This window comes from Molossus molossus, unplaced genomic scaffold (genome assembly GCF_014108415.1).
Source record: "Molossus molossus isolate mMolMol1 unplaced genomic scaffold, mMolMol1.p scaffold_m16_p_30, whole genome shotgun sequence".
In the NCBI taxonomy this organism is placed as follows: Eukaryota; Metazoa; Chordata; class Mammalia; order Chiroptera; family Molossidae; genus Molossus; species Molossus molossus.
In genome coordinates, this window is record NW_023425367.1 from 2,253,433 (window position 1) to 2,272,537 (window position 19,105).

General features: G+C 37.8%; 1 pseudogene; it reads left to right on the forward strand.

The window, feature by feature from the left end:
- Positions 1-11,235: 11,235 nt before the first annotated feature.
- LOC118643104 lies at positions 11,236-13,959 on the forward strand (annotated as a pseudogene).
- The last annotated feature ends 5,146 nt before the right edge of the window (positions 13,960-19,105 follow it).

The window sequence follows — 19,105 nt, forward strand, 5'->3', positions numbered from 1 at the left end:
ATACTAGCAAATTGGATCCAGCAATACACCAAAAAAACTATCCACCATGACCAGGTGGGATTCATCCCAGGGATGCAAGGCTGGTACAATATTCGCAAATCCATAAATGTGATACACCACATAAATAAAATGAAGAATAAAAACCACATGATAATATCAATAGATGCTGAAAAGGCCTTTGACTAAAATCCAGCATCCATTTCTGATAAAAACGCTCAGCAGTGTGGGAATAGAGGGATCATATCTAGACAAAATAAAGGCCATATATGAAAGACCTACAGCCAACATCATACTAAATGGGCAAAAACTAAAAGCATTTCCCTTAAGAACAGGAACAAGGCAAGGATGCCCACTTTCGCCACTCCTATTTAACATAGTACTGGAAGTCTTAGCCACAACAATCAGACAGGAAGAAAAGTAAAAGGGATCCAAATTGGAAAGGAGGAAGTGAAATTGTCATTATTTGCAGATGACATGATACTATACATAGAAAACCCCAAAGACTCCATCAAACATTTACTAGACTTAATAAATGAATTTGGCAAAGTAGCAGGATACAAAATTAACGTCAAGGAATCGATGGCATTCTTATACACCAATGATGAACTCACAGAAAGAGAAACTAAGCAAAAAATCCATTTACCATTGCGGCAAAAAAATAAGATACCTAGGAATAAACTTAACCAAAGAAATAAAGGACCTATTCGCAGAAACTACAGGTCATTGAAAAAAGAAATAAAGGAAGATATAAAAAAGTGGAAGCACATACCCATTAAACCATTAAATTAACACCATTAAAATGTCCATATTACCCAAAGCAATATATAGATTCAACGCAATCCCCATCAAAATACCAATGGCATACTTCACAGAATTAGAACAATTACTTCAAAAGTTCATATGGAACCAAAAAGGCCTCGAATAGCCACAGCAATCTTGAAAAGGAAGAACAAAGTTGGAGGGATCACAATACCAGATATCAGGTTATACTACAAAGCGACTGTAACCAAAACAGCCTGGTACTGGCACAAGAAGAGGCATATAGACCAGTGGAACAAAACAGAGAACCCAGAAATGGACCCAAGGTAATATGCTCAATTAATATTTGACAAAGGTGGCAAGAGCATACAGTGGAGTAAGGACAGCCTCTTTAATAAATGGTGCTGGGAAAATGGACAGCTACTTGCAGGAAAATGAAACTAGACTATCAACTTACATCCTACACGAGAATAAACTCAAAATGGATAAAAGACTTAAATGTAACTCATAAATCCATAAAAATCCTAGAAGAGACTGTAGGCAACAAAATTTCAGACATCATATGCAGCAGAATTTTTACTGGCGCATCACCTAAGGCAATAGAAAGAAAGGAGAAAATGAACACATGGGATTACATCAAACTCAAAAGCTTCTGCACAGCAAAAGATACAATCATCAAAACAGAAAGGCTACCCACTGTATCAGAGAGCATAATTGCCAATGATATATCAGATAAGAGGTTAATTTCCAATATATATAAAGTGCTCATACAACTTCACAAAAGGAAGACAAATAATCCAATTAAAAAATGGGCAGAGGAACTAGACATCACTCCAAACAGGACATACAAATGGCTAAGAAACACATGAAGAAATGCTCATCATCACTAATCATCAGAGAGATGCAAATTCATACAACAATGAAGTATCATCTCACACCTGTCAGAATGACCGCCATCAACAAATCATTAAACAACAAGTGTGGGTGAGTGTGTGGAGAAAAGGGGAATCTAGTGCATTGCTGGTTGGAATGCAGACTGGTGCAGCCACTATGGAAAACAATATGGAGTTACCTTAAAAAATTAAAAATTGAACTTCCATTTGACCCAGTGATCCCACTTCTAGGAATATACCCTAAGAAACCTAAAACACCAATCAGAAAGAATATATGTACCCCCATGTTCATAGCAGCACTATTTACAATAGCTAAGATCTGGAAACAGCCCAAGTGTCCATCAGTAGACGAATGGATAAGCTGTGGCACATATACACAATGGAGTACTACGCAGCTGTAAGAAAGAAAGAAAGATCTCTTATCCTTTGAGGCTACATGGAGGGACCTTGAAAGTATCATCCTAAGTGAAACAAGCCAAACAGAGAAAGACAAGTTTCATATGATCTCACTTATTTGTGGAATATGATGAACATAACATTCCGAGGAATGGGGTAGTCCCAGAGACGTGGAAGCAGGGTACAGACTGACAATCTCTTAAAGAGGGGGGTGGTGGGGAGAAATAAACCATACAACTCATATGCATGTACGCATGAACAGTGGACATGGACAACAAAGTGGGGAAAGGACAGGGAGGGTTGGGGAGTGGGGAATCAGTGGGTGAAAAAAGGAGAAACATCTGTAACAAAAATTAATTTTAAAAAATTAAAAAAAATCTACTAGACTTAATAAATCAAGTTGGCAAAGTAGCAGAATAGAAAATTATTGTAAAGAAATCAACAGCATTCTTATACACCAATGATGAACTCAAAGGAAAAGAAACTAAAAAAATAATTCTATATACCATCATGGCAAAAATATTAAGGTACCTAGGAATAAACTTAACAAAAGAAATTAAAGACCTATTTGCAGAAATCTACAAGACATTGAAAAAAGAAATAGAGGAAGCTATAAAAAAGTGGAAGCACATACCTTGTTCATAGATTGGAAGAATTAATATTATTAAAATGTCAATATTACCCAAAGCAACTTATAGATTCAATACAATCCCCATCAAAATACCAATGACATATTTCACATAACTAAACAAATTCTTCAAAAGTTCATATGAAAAAAAAACAAATAAACAAAAAACCCAAATAGCCACAGCACTACTGAAAAAGGACAAACTACGTGAAATTGCAATACCAGATATCAGATTATACTACAAGGCTACTGTAATCAAAACAGCCTGGTACTGGCACAAGAACAGACATACAAAAACAGTGGAACAAAACAGAGAGTCTGGACATTGACCCAGGACATTATGCTCAATTAATATTTTACAAAGGTGGGAAGTGCATACAGTGGAGAAAAGACAGCCTCTTTAATAAATGGTGTTGGGAAAATGGGACAGCTACATGCAAAAAAATGAAATTAGACCATCAACTTACACCATACACAAGAATAAACTCGAAATGAATAAAAGACTTAAATGTGTCTCATGAATCCATAAAAAACCTAGAAGAAATGGTAGGCAACAAAATTTCAGACATCATATGCAGCAGAATTTTTACTGATACATCACTTAAGGCCACAGAAACAAAGGAGAAAAGGAACACATAAGACTACATCATATTCAAAAGCTTATGGACAGCAAAAGATAAAATCATCAAAATGGAAAAGCAACCCACTGTATGGGAGAACATAATTCCCAATGATACATCAGATAAGGGGTTAATTTCCAAAATATAGAGAGTGCTCATACAGCTCAACAAAAGAAAAACAAAGAACCCAATTAAAAAATGGACAGAGGAACTAAATAGACACCTCTCCAAATAGAATATACAAATGGCTAAGAGATATATTAAAAAATGCTCAACATTACTAATCATCAGAAATGCAAATTAAAACAACAATGAGGTATCACCTCACACCTGTCAGAATGACCGCCATCAACAAATCATCAAATAAGTGTTGGCAAAGATGTGGAGAAAAGAGGACTGTAGAACTGCTGGTAGGAATGCAGACTGGTACAACCACTATAAAAAACACTATGGTGCTACCTCAAAAAATTAAAAATTGACCTTCCATGTGTCCCAGTGGTCCCAATTCTAGTAATATACCCTAAGAAGGTTGAAACACCAATAAAAAAGAATATATGTACCCCCATGTTCACAGCAGCACTATTTACAATAACTAAGATCTGGAAACAGCCCAAGTGTCTATCAGTAGATGAATGGATAAAAAAACTATGGTACATATACACAATGGAGTACTATGCAGCTGTAAGAAAGAAATATCTCTTATTATTTTTAAACAACATGGAGGATCCTACGGAGTATCATTTTAAGTAAAACAAGCCAAGTAGAAAAAGACAAGTATCATATGATCTCACTTATTTGTGGAATATAATGAACACAACGTTCTGAGGAACATGATAAACCCAGAGACCTGGACGTAGGGTACAGACTGACAACCCTCAGAAGAGAAGGTGGTTATGGGTGGGGAGATAAACCACAGAGCTTCTATGCATGTACGTATAACTGATGGACATGAACAACAAAGCTGGGGACAGGTTAGGATGGTGGGTTGGGAGGATGGGGAGGATGGTGTCAATAGGGAAAAAGGGAAAATCATCTGTAACAAAAATAAAAATAAATAAATCTTTTAAAATAAAATTAAATAAAACTCCCCACTTTCTTAGTGGGGTGTGTACACCACTAAGAGAGCCCTTGTTGCTGTTTGTGGGCTCCCAGCTCACCCCACACACCTTCACAGTTCCTACCGGACTAAATTTAGCATCCCTTTTCTGTCCCTAGTTTCACTAGCTTTTTTCCAGGTGCTCTTCGGATGGTTTTTCCAGATGATTTGTCTTTATTTTAGTTGTAATTCAGTTTGGTCCTGGGAGACAGTCTGTGTAGCTTTCATTTACCCTGCTGCTATCTTTTCCCACATTTTAGTTTATTTTTGTGTATGGTGTAAGTTTGTGGTCTACTTTTATTACTTGGAATGTGCCTATTCAATTTTTTTACACCATTTATTGCAGAGACTTTATTTATTGTATGTTCCTGCCACCTTTGTCAAATATTAATTGCTCTAATGGTGTGGTTTGATTTCTGGGCTCTTTGTTCTGTTCCACTGATGTGTAAATCTGTTCTTGTGCCAGTACCAGACTGTTTTGATTGCAATGTTTTTGTGGTATAGTTTGCATCTAGTTTTGTGATCCCTCCAACTTTGTTCTTCTTTCTCAAGATTATTGAGTCTACTTAGGGTCTTTTAAAGGTTCCATATAATTTTTAAAAGTATTTGTTCTACATCTGTAAAATATGTCATTGGCATTTGAAAAGAGATTGTGTTGAATCTATCAATTGCATTGGATATTATGGACATTTTAATTATGTTAATTTTTCCAATCCATAAACACAGTGTATGCTTCCAATTGTTTTTATCCTTCTATATTTCTTTTACCAATGTCCTATAGTTTTCCAAATACTGATCTTTTACCTCCTTGGTTAATTTTATCGTATTTTTGTGCAATGATATATAGGATAAAATTTTTATTATTTTTAAAATGTTTTTATTGATTTTTATAGAGGGAGAGAAAGAGAGAAACATCAATGAGAGAGAAACATAAATTAGCTCCATCTTGCATATACCCTTCTGGGCATCAAGCCCACAGCCAGGGCATGTGCCCTGAATTAAACCAGTGAACCAGTGACCTCTTGGTACATGGATGGATGATCAAACACTGAGCCCATGGTCCAGTCTGAGACTGTATTTTTAATTTCTCTGTGTGAGGATTCACTATTGGTGTATAAAAATGCCATTGATTTCTGGATGATAATTATGTATCCTGCTACTTTGCCAAATTCATTTATTAGATATAGTAATTTCTTGGTGAGGTCTCTAGGGTTTTTATGTAAAATATTATGTCCTCTATATAATAACAGTATCACTTCCCTTTTTTCAAATTTGGGTGCCGTTTATTTCTTCTTATTATTTTTTAAAATTAATTAATTTATTTATTTTTGTTACAGATGTTTCTCCTTTTTCCTCCACTGATTGCCCCCCTACCCTTCCCATTCCACCCTGTCCTCAGCTTTGTTGTCCATGGTTCATACATACATGCATATAAGTTATGTGGCTTATCTCTCCCCCACTGCACTTCTTCCGGGTAGAGTCAGTCTGTACCCCACTTCCATGTCTTTGAAACTACCTCATATTTCAGACTGTTATGTTCATTATATTCCAAAAATAAGTGAGATCATATAATACTTGTCTTTCTCTGTTTGGCTTGTTAGCTTAGGATAACACTTTCCAGGTCCCCCCTTGTCGTCTCAAAGGATAAGAGATCTTTCTTTCTTACAGCTGCATAGGACTCCACTGTGTATTTGTACCAAGCTTTTTATCCATTCGTTTACTGATAGACATTAGGGCTGTTTGCAGATCTTAGCTATTGTAAATAGTGCTGCTATGAATATGGGGCTACATATATTCTTTCTGACTGGTGTTTCAGGCTTCTTAGGGTATATTCCTAGAAGTGGGATCACTGGGTCAAATGGAAGTTCAACTTTTTATTTATTGAGGTAACACCAAATTGTTTTCCATAGTGGCTGCACCAGTCTGCATTCCCACCAGAAGTGTACTAGAGTCCCCTTTTCTTCCCTTGGCAACACTTGTTGTTTGATGATTTGTTGATGGCAGCCGTTCTGACATGTGTGAGGTGATACCTCATTGTTGTATGAATTTGCATCTCTCGGATGATCAGCGATGTTGAGCATTTCTTCATGTGTCTCTTAGCCATCTGTATGTCCTGTTTGGAGTGGTGTCTAGTTCCTCTGCCCATTTATTAATTGGGTTCTTTGTCATCCTTTTTTTGAGTTGTATGAGAACTCTATATATTTTGTAAATTATGCTCTCTCATACAGTGGGTAGCCATTCCATTTTCATGATTGTACTTTCAGCTGTGCAGAAGTTTTGAGTTTGATGCAGTCCCATGTGTTCATTTTCTCCTTTGTTTTTGTTGCCTTAGGTGATGTGTCAGTGAAAATTCTGCTGTGTAGAAGAATATCATGTCCGAAATTCTGTTGCCTACAGTTTCATCTAGGATTTTTATGGATTCCTGAGTCACATTTAAGTCTTTTATCCCTTTTGAGTTTATTCTTGTGTAGGGTGTAAGTTGATGGTCTAGTTTCTTTTTTTTCTTTCTTTCTTTTTTTTTTTTTTTTTTCTGCATGTAGCTGTCCAATTTTACCAACACCATTTATTAAAGAGGCTGTTTTACTTCACTGTATGCTCTTGTCATTTTTGTCAAATGTTAATTGAGCATATTGCCATGGGTCTATTGCTGGGTTCTCTGTTCAGTTCCACTGGTCTATATGCCTGTTCTTGTGCCAGTATCAAGTTGTTTTGATTACAGTGGCTTTGTAGTATAACCTGAAATCTGGTAATGTAATTCCTTCTACTTTGTTCTTCTTTTTAAAGATTGCTGTGGCTATTTGAGATCTTTTTGGTTCCATGTGAACTTTTGAAGTATTGTTCTAGTTCTGTGAAGTATGTAGTTGGAATTTGGATGGGAATTGCATTGAATCTATAGATTGCTTTGGATAATATAGGCATTTTAATGATGTTAATTCTTCTAATCCATGAGCAAGGTATGTGCTTCCACTTTTTTATAACTTTTGATATTACTTTTTTTCAATGACCTGTAGTTTTTTGCAAATTGGTTCTTTATTTTTTGATTAAGTTTATTCCTGGGTATCTTTATTTTTTTTTGCTGCAATGGTAAATGGGATTGTTTTCTTAGTTGTCTTTCTGTGAGTTCATCATTGGTGTATAAGAATGCCATCGCTTTTTTTGACGTTAATTTGTATTCTGCTACTTTCCAAATTCATTTATTAAGTCTAGTAAATTTTGATGGAGTCTCTGGGATTTTCTGGGTATAGTATCATGTCATCTGCGAATAATAACAGTTTCACTTCTTCCTTTCCAATTTGGTTCCATTTTATTTATTTTTTCTGTCTGATTACTGTGGCTAAGAATTCCATTATTATGTTAAATAAGAGTGGTGAAAGTAGTTATTCCTGTCTTGTTCTTGTTCTCAAGGGGAAATGCTCTTAATTGATGCCCATTGAGTATAATGTTGCTGTATGTCCTTTAATATATGGCCTTTATTATGTCTAGATATATCCCTTTATTCTCACACTGCTCAGCATTTTTATCAGAAATGAATGCTGGATTTTGTCAAAGGCTATTTTGGCATCTATTGATATGATCATGAGGTTTTTATTCTTCATTTTGTTTATGTGGTGCATCACATTTATTGATTTGTGAACATTGTACCAGCCTTGCATCCCTGGGATGAATCCTACTCGGTCATGATGAATAACTTTTTGATGTGTTGCTGGATCCAATTTGCTAGTATTTTGTTCAGGATTTTGGCATCTATGTTCATTAGGGATATTGGCCTGTGGTTTTCTTTATAGTGTCTTTTTGTGGTGTTGGAGTTAGAATTATATGCTGGCTTCATAAAACGAGTTTGGAAGTCTTTCTTCTTGTTGAATTTTTTTGAAATAGTTTGAGGAGAATGGGTGTTAGTTTTTTGAATCTTTGGTAAAACCCCCCCTGTGAAGCTATCTGGCCCTGGGCTTTTGTTAGCTGGGAGAGTCTTGATTATATCTTCAATTTCCTTGTTATTGGTTGTTAAAGTTTTCTATCTCTACCCAGTCCAGTTTGGGGGGACTACATGTTTTTAGAAATTTGTCCATCTTGCTTAGATTGTCGAATTTGTTGCCATATAATTTTTCATAGTAGTTGTTAACGATCTTCTCTTTTTCTCTGTTATCAGTTGTTACTTCTCCTCTTTCATTTCTTATTTTCTGTATTTGGATTCTCTCTCTTTGTTTATTGTTGAGTCTAGCTAAGATTCTGTCAATCTTGTTTATCTTTCAAAGAACCAGCTTATTGTTTCATTGATCCTTTTAATTGTATTTTGGTCTCTATGTTGTTTACTTCTGGTCTGATCTTTACTATTTTCTTCCTTCTACTTGCTCTGGCATTTTATTTTGTTTGCTTTCTAGTTCTTTAAGTTGTGAGGTTCAGTAGTCTATTAGAGATTTTTCTTGCGTCTTGAGGTAAGCCTGTGATGCTACGAACTTCCCTCTCCGAACTGCTTTTGCTGCATCATATAGAGTTTGTGTTGTTATGTGTTTATATTCATTGGTTTCCAGGAAGTTTTTACTTTCTTTCTTGATCTTCTCATTGACCCATTTGTTGTTTAATAACATGCTATTTAGCTTCCATGTGTCAAATGTCTTTGCACGTTCTTGTTGCAATTCTAGTTACTTGCCATTGTGGTCTGAGAAGATGCTTGATATGATTTCAATCTTCTTGAACTTGTAGAGACTTAGTCTGTGTCCTAACATGTGGTCTATCTTTCAGAATGTCCCATCCACACTTGAGAATATGTGAATTCTGTAGTCTTGGGTGTAAATCTCTGTAGACATCTATTAAATCCATTTGGTCAAGTGCTTTATTCAGAATCTCTGTTTTCTTGCAAATTTTCTGTCTAAGGATCTATCCAGTGATGTCAGCAGGGTGTTGAAGTCCCCTGCTATGATTATATTGCTATCCATTTCTTCTTTGAAGTCTTTCAGAAGATTTTTAATATATTTTGGTGCTTTTATATTGGTTGCATATATGTTTATCAAGGTTATATCTTCCTGTTGAATAGATCCTTTCGATATTATGTAGTGGCCTTCTTTGTCTCTAGTTATGGTCTTCGTTTTGAAAACTATTTTATCAGATATGAATATTGCTACCCAGCTTTTTTTTTTCTTTTGCTTGGAAGATTTTTTCCATCCCTTCACACTCAACCTATGTGAGTCTTTTGTTGTGAGGTGGGTCTCTTGGAAACCACATATAGATGAGTCATGCTTTCTTTTTCAATCAGCTACTCTGTGTCTTTTTATGGGAGCATTCAATCCATTTACATTGAGGGTGATTATTGACATGTACTTATTTATTGGTTATATTTTTCTTCCTATTTCTTCTGCTAATTACAGTCCTCTTAACATTTCTTTCAGTGTTGGTTTGGGGCTAATATATTCCCTTAGCCTTTTTTTTTTTTTTTTTTTCCCTGGGAAGGTCTTAATTGACCTTTTGTTTTGAATGACAGCCTTGCTAGGTAGAGTAGTCTTGGATTCAGAACCTTCTTTTTCATGACGTTGATTACCTCATGCCATTCCATTCTGGCCTGTATTATTTCTGTTGAGAAGTCAGCTGAGAGCCTTATGGGGCTTTCTTTGTTGGTAACCTGTTGCTTATCTCTTGCTGCTTTTAGGATTCTCTCTTTTTCTTTAATTTTGGCAGTTTGATTACTATGTATCTTGGTGTGGGCCTGTTTGGGGTTCTTCTTACTTGAGGCTCTCTGTGCTTCTTGAACTTGAATGCCTTCTTGCTTCACCAAATTAGGAAAGTTTTCTGTCACTATTTTTTCAAATATATTCTCTAACCCTTGCTCATTTGTTTCTTTTTCAGGGACTCCTATGATGTGAATATTATTATGTTTCCAGTTGTCCCACAGTTCTCTTAAGCTGTCTTCCTGTTGTGTAATTCTTTTTACCTGTTGGTCTTCTGATTGGTTGATTTTTTCTACTCTGTCTTCTAATTCACTGATCCAGTTCTCAGCTTCCTCTACTCTGCTATTTAGACCTTCCAATGTGTTCTTGTTCTGATATGTCATTCTTCATTTCTTCTTGGTGGTTTTTAATTTCCAACTGGCTGATTTTCAACATTTCTATGTTTTTACTCATGGTGCTCATGTTCTTACACATGCTGTGATCTCCCTCAAGATCATGGCTCTGAATTCTAGTTTTGTTAAATTGCTTAACTGCACCCCATTCATCTCCTCTTCAGTAGTGGTCTCTTGTTCTTTTATTTGGCTTTTGTTTCGGTGTTTCACCATTTAGCTATCACTGTGGGCTTTGGAACCTGCCAAATTTTCCCTGTGGTGTTGGTATTCTGCTGTTTGTGGCTTCCTCTCCTGAGTTTGGATGAGCCTGGGATGACCCATGTTACACACCACCTAGTTTCATAGTTAACATTGCTACCCCAGGGAATTGTACAGTTATCCTCTAGCTTTTTGCCTGGAGGCTATCAGTAGTGGTTACTGCTTACCGAAGAACCATGGCTTCTCAGTTGAATGAAAAACTGCCTCAGATGCTCAGCCTAAGAGGATTTTCTGAGGGTGGGGCAGATGCTGGTTGTTAATGGGCCTCAATTAGCATTTCAATGGCCACTGGGTGAGGTTGAATCTCTGAGGGAGGGGCCGCTGCCTCTCCCCAGAGCCCTGGGAAGAAGTAAGGTGACCACAGTCCTGCCTGGCTGCAACTCAGCAAAAGCTCTGAGCGCCCTCTCAATTATGAGTGTCCCCACAGAGTTCCAGTTCAGTCTGCCCTCCCTCTGCTGGATCCCAAGGTAAATGGCTGCTATTTTAGCCTCTGTCCTGGCTCTGCACTGTGGAGCTGCTTGGGAGTTTAACCCATGAGTGCCACTCACAGCCAAGGCCGCTGCTCACAGCTAAGGCCGCTGCTGACCATGGGTTCCCAGCACCCCTCTCGCACTTTCCGCAAGCCTAACAGGATTGAGTGATTGTCCTTGGTTATGTGGTCCTCCAAGCTGCCTTTCTGTTGCCTTCTCCTTACGATTTGTTTTTTATTTTTGTTGTAATTATAGTTTGGTCTTGGGAGATGGTCTGTGTAGCTTCCATTCACTGTGCCATTTTGCTGAGTCATCTATACTCAAGCTTTTTAATTGATTTTTCTTTTTGCTGCCTAAGTGATATTTTCTATCTTGTCTTCTTTAAAAAAAAAAAAGTTTATTGATTTTTAGAGAGACAGAAAGAGAAACAACATGAGATTACAGAATCAATCAACTGCATCCTGCACTTCCCCTACCAACAATGAGTGTGCAATCTAGGCTGTGTCCTGGCAACTTCTTGGTGCACAGGACAATGCCCAACTAATTGAGCCACATGGGCCAGGGCTACCTTATCTTTTTATTTGATGATTTGAGCCTCAGCACTCTGTAACCTATTGTTTATTCTTTCCTGTGTGTTCTTTATTTATTCTTTTTATTTTTTTTTATTTTTTTTTTATCCTCACCTGAGGATATTTTTTCCATTTTTTGTACAGATAGAATGGGAGGGAGAGAGAGGAAGGGAGAGAGAGAGAGAAACATCGACGTGAAGGGACACATCGAGTGGTTGCCACCCGCACGACCAACCAGGGCCGGGGACGAACTGCAACCGAAGTACGTGCCCTTAGCGGGAACCGAACCCGGGTCTCTCCAGACCGCAGGCCAATGCTCTAACTGCTGAGCCAAACTGGCCAGGGCTCTTTATTTATTCTTTATTTCAGGTATATAATTCTTCATTTTTGATGGGTTGTTCTTCATGGTTTCTATATCCTTTCTCAGTTTGTTGACCATTATTAAAACCATTACTTTATACACTTTCTAATAAATTGCATGCCTCACTTTTATTTAGCAGTGTTTTTAGAGAATCCTCCTGTTCTTTCATTTAAGATCTCTTTCTTTGATTACCCATTTTATCTGTCTCTTTGTTTGTTTCTATGTATTGCATAAGTCTACTATAACTCCAGTCTTGGTGATACGGCCATCTATAGTGCATATCTTGTGAAACCCAGTAGTGCTGTCTGCTTGATCTTCTGAGTTTGGTGCCCTAGGAACATCTCTTGTGTCAGTTTTGTGGGCCCCCCTTTTGTAATTAGTTCTGACTGCTCCTGTCCCATTCACGAGTGGGCTCAACCCTTGGGTAGGCTAACTCTGAGGTTACACTTTGACCCTGTTGTGTCAACTGTTAAACAGATGCTAACAAACAACAAAAAAAAGAGCAAACCTAAACAACACACACACACACACACAATACCCACTACAACCATCACCACCACCAACAAAATATAAGAACAAAAATAGTAGAAGATTAGATACTGAAATAACTTAAGAGAAATAAAAAAACAATAAAAAAGAATATAATAGATAAAAGAAAAATAAGAATAAAAATAAAAAATAAAGATAAAATAATATTGCAAAAAGTAATCGTGATGAATAAAATACAATATAGAATTTAAAAATAAAAATAGATTTAAAAAAAAAAGGATAGAATAAGAAAAGGAATGGACCCTGACCATTGTTACTCAGTGATTAGAGTGTTGATTAGTGCATCAAAGGGTCATGGGTTCAATTCCCGGTTAAAGGCACTTACCTTGGTTGCAGATGCCCAGCCCCAGTCAAAGCATGTGTCAGTGGCAACCAATTGATGTTTCTCTTTCTCTCTTTCCCTCCCTGGCCCCACCTCCTATTCTCTCTGAAAATCAATGGAAAAGATATCCTCAGGTAAGAATTAAGAAGAAGAAAGAAAGAAAGAAAGAAAGAAAGAAAGAAGAAGGAATGAAGGAAGGAAGGAAGGAAGGAAGGAAGGAAGGAAGGAAGGAAGGGAAGGAAGTAAGGAAGGAAAGGATGGACGGATGGAAGGAAGGAAGGAAGGAAGGAAGGAAGGAAGGAAGAAGTAAGGGAGGGAGGGAAGGAGGGAAGGAAGGAGGGAGGGAGAAATTAGAGAAATAAGATATATAAAAGAAAAGAGAGAAGAGAATTTTTAAATAAAAAAAATTTTTTAAAGAAAAACATTGAGTCTGCACCATGCTTACCCCAGGCACCCTGGCATCGGCGGTGGGTACTACCTGAATGGGTATGGAGGGGCTCCCGGAGGGCCTACGTTTCCCGGAGGAACTCAGATCCGCTGTATGGTTACTTTGCTTCAGTAGCTGGACAGGATGGACAAATAGATGCTGATGAATTGCAGAGATGCCTGACACAGTCGGGCATTGCTGGAGGATACAAACCTTTTAACCTGGAGACTTGTCGGCTTATGGTTTCTATGCTGGATAGAGATCTGTCAGGCACAATGGGCTTCAGTGAATTTAAAGAACTCTAGTCTGTACTGAATGGCTTGAGACAGCACTTCATCAGTTTCGACAGTGATAGGAGTGGAACAGTGGATCCTCAAGAATTGCAGAAGGCCCTGACAGCAATGAGATTTCGGTTGAGTCCCCAGGCGGTGAATTGATTGCAAAACAATATAGACTACATTGCCTGCTGTGTGAAACTGGTGCTCTGACAGACAACTTTTGAAGAAGAGAGCAAGGTGTCGTGAATTTCCCATATGATGATTTTCATTCAGTGTGTTAGAGTATTTAAATCAAGAGGACACTGTGAACAACATTGACATTCCAGCTGGAGTGCTCTTGCTCTTTGCTTCCTTCAGTGACGTGTGTAAACTTGCTTTGCCACTTTTCCTTAACAGCTTTGTTACCTTATGTACATCTGAAGTTTTGTTTTCAGTTTAGATAATAAATTCTTTGGAATTTTATTAAATAAGATCAGTTCTGTTTCACCTTTATGAGCCATTGTCATGCCTTATTTTCTTGATAAAACCCATTTTATGTAAATTGAAGTGTGGCAAAATGTTTAAGGCACACTGTGTTGTCCTTCCTCTCCTAGGAGGGTTTTTGCACGGTATTGAAAGCTTTATGTATGGGGTATTCTTGTCATGTAAAATGTTTTATACCTTCTTGGATGCAGAAAAACCATGGTAATCCATGTCAGGGTTCACCTTAATGGAAACTTAGTGCAGCTTTCGAGCTTACAGATGTTTTGATGGCCATACAAATAGGAACAGGAGTGATTCTTTTCTGCATCTTGAAAACCTCATAAATAATTTGAGTGGCAAATGCTGTCTGTCACTGAGATATTTTTTGTCATCATCCATGTAGACCTTTGTTAGCCATACTAAAAAACCTTGTACATTATGAGTTTAACTATGTAAAAAAAATTAATAGAAAAAGACTAAATGAATATACAAAAATATTAACTGATTATTTTGGCTAATAGAATTCTAGGTAATTTAACCTCCTTTATACGTTTCAGTGTTTTCCAAGTTTTCTATAATGTGTGTGCTTTCCTTTAAAGTCAGATGTTGATTTTTTAAATATTGATACTTTCATTTTGATATACCATGTGTTCACACTTACATTAAAAAATTTACACAGCAAAAAAAAAAAGAAGAAAAGAAAAACATTAAAAAATGGAGTTTGCCTCCACAGAAACTTATGCCTGCTGTGATCACCTTATGGATCCGTTGTCTGTAGAGGTTACTAAATTTTGCTCATGTTTCTGAATCTGGCCACATGGCTGGTCCAAGACTTCTAAGAAGGTTTTCTGATGCAAGCTAATGTTAGTCACTGTCCCTGGCTGTCCCTCCCCAACCTGACTGAAGCTTGGTAGGACGGAGCCCCAAGTAATTTGGTGGGCAAAGCCCCTGGAGCTCAGAGTCAGGATCTGTGTCAGATGTCACACATTGAATGTCACTGCTCTTAACTGCTATCTTGTCTCCCACAGAACTGTGCTTCACCAGGCTAGCCACATACCCCAGACCTATGTGGTTTAAATAGACTAACATTGGGGATTGTGCTTATAACCTGTAGAAACAGGGGCAGGCACTTCCTTTCTTTTCCAGGGCCGTGCTAGCTGACCTTGCAGAGGAGCTCTGCTGTGGTTCCTTGTAATGTAGCCAAAAGCCCAGCACATGCCCAAATAACTCCAAGAGAGAAGCCCAATTGGGAGACATGTTACAAAGCCTCAGATCTGTCTTGCTCCCTGGCACCCCATTGCTACCACACTAAGTACAAAGGGATAAAAACAAATCAACCCCACTTGGAATTCTATTTTTCTGCTTGGCTGGCCTCAACTGGTAGAGGGGCAAGGTTGGCTACATCAATGCCTTCTAACAAACCAAATGTCAGAGTCTTCTGCACCATCAGCCTAGCAGTAGAGGCACAGGTTTCCAACTCAGCACCATTCCTCTTTCAGATCACAGCAAAATGGGGCAGATCTAGCAGTTCCAAAAGTAGGGGGGGGTAAGGTTCTCATGTATTTAAGGTTGGCAATACTGATCCTCTTCCCCATGTCCTCTCTGCATGTCCTCCTGTCTTCCTTCTGTGTTCCCTGCTCTCAATATTTTAGATCAACTACACTTCAACTTGTTTTTCAACCAGATTTCTCCACAGTTTAGCAACAGTCCAGTCTGGTGTTCGGAGAAAATAGAGCTTTTCAGGTACTCTGAAGCCATTTTGGAATCTTTGTCTTAATTTTTTAATAGAAGCTCCAAAAGTGCATCTATGTTTCTTACATTCTTGTTTATAAGTAATACTTGCTTATAATTTTTTTAAAATGTGAGATCTAGTTTTGATATCAAGGGTAAATTAGCCCTTTAAATAAGTTGAGTAGCATTTCCTTTTTAAGTGAAGACTGTTTTCTGCAAATTTAGGATAGGAATTATTGCTTTCTTATAAGTTGGGCAAAATTCTGCTATATAACTCGGTTCATGTGCAGTTGGGGAAGAGATTAGATCTATTCACTGTTAAAGTCATGCATCCCTAAATAACAAGAATCTGTTTGGACAAATGTGTTCTTAGGATATGTTGTCATTGTGCAAACATCATAGAGTGAACCTACACGTATATGTGATTTTCAACCTGTGCAGGCACACTGGTGAGCTGCAAGAATTTTTAAAACATACAATACTAATACTTGACTTTTTAGTCAGGGTCACTGACTTCTTTTCCCTTAGATTAACAAATAATAATAGTAATAATAATAAAACAGCAGCCAACACAATAATAGCCATCTAGTGTGAACAAATCAAAATTAGAACATTTTGTTTTTGTTAGATCAGCAAGACTATATTTTTCTGGTGTGCTGCAGAAATTTAGTAATTAGGTTATAGAGAGCAAAGCTGGCTGGTGACTGATCCTGAGTTTTCAAAGATCAGCCCTGACTTTTATCTATGTTTTTATTTTATAGGGAGCTTGATACAAACTTCTGCAACTGGCATTTCTTGTTGGACTTTGGGGAGAGCAAGCAAATACAGAGACAAAGGCAGTTAGCTATAAACAGGAGGAAATGAAGGTGGCAGAGAGCTGAGGTGGAAGGAAACTGGGTGAACTGCATCAGCACCCATTTATCCTGCTATTCATTCTATTTTCTGAGTTCTAAAAACTAACAAATTCTCTTAGAAGACAAATTCATTTAGAGGAGTATCAGGCCAGCTGGTACTTCCTTGTTTGCCTCTGAAAGCTTTGTAGTTGGCCTTTTGTATTATTTAGTCAGGGTGAGGTGATAAGAGCAGGCAAGTATATTTCCCACTGGTTATTAGGGGTATCAAATCATTGTTCCCTCTTCTGAATTTTGAATTCTTTGGTAATGGTTGCTTAGGACCATAAGTTTAACTGTTTGAATTATTTCTCTGATATATTTAATTAAACAGTTAATATTCATGGGGCCAAAAAGTAGCCCCAAGAGCAATACTAGAAGAGGTCCTGCTATTGTTGATAAGATCGTTAACCATGGAGACCAGTTATATAGATCATTGAACCAGTTGCTTCCTGATTTTCTTAATTCTTCTTTATCTTTAATTCTCTAATTAGAGTCAAACTGTCTCTTATTATTTCAAAGTGGTTAGCATAGAAACAGCAGGTCTCACCTAGTGCCATATATAGACCTCCTTGTTTTAAGAAAAGATCAAGTCCCCATCTATTCTGTAATACTACTTCAACTAGGGAATTTAGAGACTTTTCTAAATGGGTGATAGAGTTTGCCGGGTCTGAGAGGTCTTGATCTCTTTGTTTATATATATATTTTATTATTTTTTGGTATATGCCCCTAGTGGGAATCAAACCTGGAACTCTCTGGTCCACAGGCCGACACTCCAACCGCTGATCCTAACCTGCCAGGGCTATTTGTTTATTAAATGCCTTAAAATTTTGGTCTCCCATAACTAGTACAGTCCTACCAATGGCTGCAAAGCCTACTATTGCTAAGTTTACTAAGAGTGGAACTAATATGGGTATTGCCTGTTTTTCCCTTCCAGCTGGGATTCCAAAATGTTCATGCCCTCCTTCACTGGAGGAAAAGTAGACCTGTGGGGTTATATAAATTAGAATACATAGTCTAAAATCATCATTATATGAGTTAATATAGGACGTCAGTCCAGTATTACAGGCAAATCAAGTCCATTCTAGGGCTATGAGTAATCTGGGGCCTCTGTCTTCTTGGAGGTCCTCTGGCATAGGAATCAAAATATAAGTTCTGGGTTCCATAGGATGTGTTAGTGGCAATAATGTGTCCATCGTGGGTCCAACTGAGGCTTCATAGATATTGAGTTGGCTGGTAGTGATTTCCCTGAGTCAGAGAAACAGAAGTCCCAAGTAGTATTTCAGGATGAGAGTAATTTTACCGTCAAAGGGTCATCTGTTTGCGGAAGGGTCTATTTTTCTTGTATCTGGTTGTGGTGTGCCTTCTTTACCTAAAAGTGATGAATCCAGAAATGGCGACCTGTCACCTTTAGGGCTGTTAAAATGGTGAGGTTTATAGGCAGGGGACCAGTCCATCTAGGTTCCAGCAAAATAGCCTGAATTTTTTTTATCGAGATCCAATCTCCAGGCTGAATATTGTGGAGATTTGAGTCACCTAGAAGAGAAGGCCTAGAGAAAGAATCTCATCATCTGATGCTTCTTCTGCTGGATGAGTTGCAGAGCCTGTATGCACTTAAGAAGAAAATTGTTATTTAGTTCAGTTAGAGCTTCTTCTTCCAGTTTGGGAAAAAATGGTAGTTGCCTCCTGTACATTATTTCATAGGGAGAGAGACCCTTAATATAGGGAGTACATTGGACCTGCAATAAAGCAAAAGGAAAAAGGCTGACCCAATGTTCACCTGTCTCTAATTTTAATCTAGTAATAGTCTCTTTTAGTGTTTGATTCATCCTTTTTACCTGTCCTGAACCAAGGCCTGTATGCACAGTGTAATTTCCAAGTCGTTTTTAAAATTATAGCTAAGTTGAACACATAGAGGGTAAATAGCATGTTATTACACAACGAATGGGTTACCGAGACCAAGAAAAAAATTAAACAATTCCTGAAAACCAATGAAAATAAACACACAACAACACAAAATCTATGGGATGTAGCAAAAGCAGTTCTGAGAGGGAAGTTCATAGCACTACAGGCTTACCTCAAGAAGCAAAAAAAATTTCTAATAGACTGTCTATCCTCACAACTTAAAGAATTAAAAAGCTAACAAACCCTGGCCGGTTTGGCTCAGGGGTTAGAGTGTCGGCCTGCGATCCTGAGAGACCCGGGTTCGGTTCCCGCTAAGGGCACGTACCTCGGTTGCAGTTTGTCCCCGGCCCTGGTTGGGTCGTGTGGGTGGCAACCACTCGACGTGTCCCTTTCACGTAGATGTTTCTCTCTCTCTCTCTTCCTCCCACACTCTATCTGA